General features: G+C 52.2%; 1 protein-coding gene across 1 annotated transcript in view; it reads right to left on the reverse strand.

The window, feature by feature from the left end:
• CUX2 (cut like homeobox 2) overlaps positions 1–3487 on the reverse strand; it is a 35298-nt gene that overhangs the window by 970 nt on the left and 30841 nt on the right.

The following is a 3487-nucleotide window of genomic DNA, read 5'->3' on the forward strand; positions in this document are numbered from 1 at the left end:
GCCCACAGGGATGGGAGGGGAGGGGAGGGGAGGGGAGGGGATGGATGGGATGGATGGGACACGATGAGATGAGACGGTGCCACCCTGGGAACATCAGGACACACAGCGCCAGTGGTCCCATGGCAGGGACAGCACAGTTCTGCCCTCCGTGACGGCTTGAACAGTCAGGCACAGATGACCAACATGATGGTTTGGGCATTGGAAAAGAGCTGGGAGACTGATTAGGAGCACAACCCTCCCACAGTTTCACCGGTGGAAATGGCACTGGGTGCCCTGGCGTGAGTTGCCGGTGCATTACAGGCTCAATGGGGTGTTACAACCATCCTTCCAAACCCTGGGTTACAGGCAGCACTGCGTGATGCCACCCAGGTTTGGGTGCCCCTGGTCGGGTGGCCCTGCGCCCTTGGTGGGACATACCCAGCCCTCTGCCAAGGGGTCTTAGCCAGGGACAAAATATCTGTCCCCTTGCTGGGGCTGGTGTTGGTGCTATGCAGGGATCCTGCCCTTGTGGAAGTGGCCAATGCGACCCCGTGTCCCTGCCCACAACATCCCACCTGCATGAAACTCTCCATCTTCTTGCTAACATGGGGTCTTGCAGCGGGCTGGGGGGACGCCTCTTGGGGAAACTGAGGCACGAAGCCAGCCAGGGTCAGTCGCTCGCCAAGAGCACTGCAGAGTGAGGAGCCCTGCTCCTGGCCAGGCACGGCACCCCACTACGTTTTTCGGCATTTGGAGCGGTGCCGCCAAGGGCAACCGGGGTGCAGCTACACCCGCAGCATCCAGATGGTTAACGTGGCCCCATCAGTCGGCTGCAGAGGAAGATTCTGGTTTCCATGGCAGCCGGCCCAGCTTCTCCAGACGTTCAGATATTCATTAAAAATAAATCCTTCCCAACATGTTAGCCGACAAACAAGCTTAAACAGATACACAACATACGGATTTATTAATTCATCAAATGCAAACACCCCTGCCTTGTGTTGGAAGCTGCAAACTTGCCCGACGACGGCTGGCTCTGAAGAGCCATGCCGGGGTGCGGCGCCATCGGGCAATGCTGAGCCAAACCTCATACCAGAGGATGCCGAGTTACCCCGGGGGCAGGAGCAAACCTGCATCAGGGATGAGCACAGGACTTTAACGGGGCAGGATTGCACCCTGGGCTGGACTAACGCCATTTAACACCCCCTTTTTTCCCCAAATCACCTCCTTTTTTCCCCCAAAAAAATCATTTTTCCCCCAATCCTGGCAGTGAGGGGTCTTGCCATAAACCCAAAGCAAGACTGTGACTTCCAAGGGAACCAACATCAACCCAGGTGCCGGGCGAAGGCGAGAGGAGCTCCCATCCGGCTGCCTCCGGACAAAACACACCCCAAGGCCAGAGTCGTATCCAACTTCTGTATTTAGTGGCTCTTTACAGAACTTGTTCCTTCCAAAATTGTTAAACAAAGTTCATCGATCTCATAGAAACTTTTGAAGTACAGTACATGAGCCTAACAAAAACATGACCGGTATGTCCCGCTAGCTTTAATACAACAGGATTGCTGTGTTCAAGACTACCCTAAGTGCTTCCTCGAATCCCATTCCACTAAAGCTCCCGCTAGCACACGACGGAGAAGAGCAGTCAATGGTCGCGCCTTGACCTTCTGCAGCGCGGTGGCAGGGAAAAGAGCGGCTGTGGGCAAGCTGGGGCTCGCTGGGGCAGGGTAGGCGGGCAAGGAGAGCCGTGCCTTTGCAGAGCCACTTTTAGCATCGCTCATTGACTACCACCCAAATATAAAAATACCTTCTATTCTGATAAAAATGTATACAGTGGAAAATCAGTCAATGCATAGCCTCAGAGCCTGGCAGGGGAGCCCTCCCAACAGTGGTGGCCTTGGTGGGTGATGGCTGACGGCATGCGGGCAGGGGACAGGGCAGGGCAGCCCAGCACAGGCCACCCCGCGTCATTTAAAGGCATTTTGTTAGCAGAGGCAGGCTGGCAGTGGTAGGGTCGGGGAAGTGGTGGGGAGCACGCCGGGATGGTGCCACTGCTGAGCTCCTGTGCCTTTGCACGGGGTCAGCCCTGGAAAGCCAATGCTCCATGGTGCTTTGCCCAATTCAGGTCTGAGCTTGCCCAATTCAGGCAGGAGCTTGGCGCAACACCCTGGGGCTCACCCTGGCTTCACCAGCAGCCACCGCCTGGGGACATGGCCGTGGCAAGGGGATGCTCCTCCTGCCCGGGCACTCTCCCTAAAAAAAAGTGCTTCAGCCGCAAGAGCTGGCTGTGATGCTGGGAGCAGCCCCGAGCAGGGTTCGGCTCCCCATGAACGGGTGGCTCATGATTTTTGGGTGCTCGTCCCCAAGCACTGGTGCCCCAGGGGCAAAGCTCAGAGCCTCCGTCTCTTTTTCTTTCCCAGATGGACGATGGCAGAGCACAGGGAACTGGGATCCCATGCATGTCCATCCCCAGCGAGCCGGAGCCATCCCCGAGCATCACACCCGGGTGCCTCTTCCCATCTCACTCCCAAATTTCGCAAGCACAGGTTGCTTTCTTCGCTTTTGCATTATTTTTTCGCTTCCTTTGGGAGCTGGCAGGAGCTGCACCGTGCCATATCGGGGCTGCCACCGGTTGCCGGCTGGAGGAAGCGTGAGGAACGGCGTTCGGACCATGCTACATCTTGTTCAGAAGGCTATTGCAGACATTTCTACAACATATACAACTGCACGGGACATTCTGTGTTACAAAGGTTTCAAAAAACATAAACCACCAGAACTAAATACATACTCGATGGCATCAAGGTTTTCGCTTTAGAGTCTTCAGGGACTATGATGCAGTCTCTGGCTGGGGCAGAAGCGATGCAGTGTCTTACAGACAGAGGTGGAAACCGCTCGTCAAAAGTTTATTAAATTTGGTCAGTCTCATAGTGCTTCTTAATGGCTTTGCTCAATAAGTCTTTTCTGTGGGGTTTTTTTGTTTGTTTTTTTTTTTTAATCTCATCCAGTGGCAAACTACAAGACTTCAGTGTACATTTAATGACACGACTGCTACATCATCTTGATTTTATAGCTATCTTTAATATCAAAGCAGCTTAAGCTGTTAATAAATTCCAAAGTATCCTTTTATTAAAATATCTAAAAGAGGTCTATAAATATTTTTTGTTTTTTTTCTTTTCTTTTCTAAAATTGTTCCCAGTTTTTCACATTTAAAACAAAGCGGGGGGGCAGCTTCGTAGCGGGGGCCCCCCCTTTCCACAGGTGCTCCCCTCCGTCGCACTGGCTGCCTGTCGCCTCTCGATGCGCGCTGCATTTAACAAAATATATATATATATATATATGTGGGTGTGTATATATATATTTAGGGGGGGGGGGGGGGTAGACCTCACACTCGAGGGGGACCTAGAAAATTCCAAAGTATCCTTTTATTAAAAAATATCTAAAAGGTCTATAAATATTTTTTGTTTTTTTTCTTTTCTTTTCTAAAATTGTTCCCAGTTTTTCTCATTTAAAACAC

The sequence above is a fragment of the Aptenodytes forsteri genome, unplaced genomic scaffold, assembly GCF_000699145.1.
Source record: "Aptenodytes forsteri isolate BGI_AS27 unplaced genomic scaffold, ASM69914v1 Scaffold118, whole genome shotgun sequence".
In the NCBI taxonomy this organism is placed as follows: Eukaryota; Metazoa; Chordata; class Aves; order Sphenisciformes; family Spheniscidae; genus Aptenodytes; species Aptenodytes forsteri.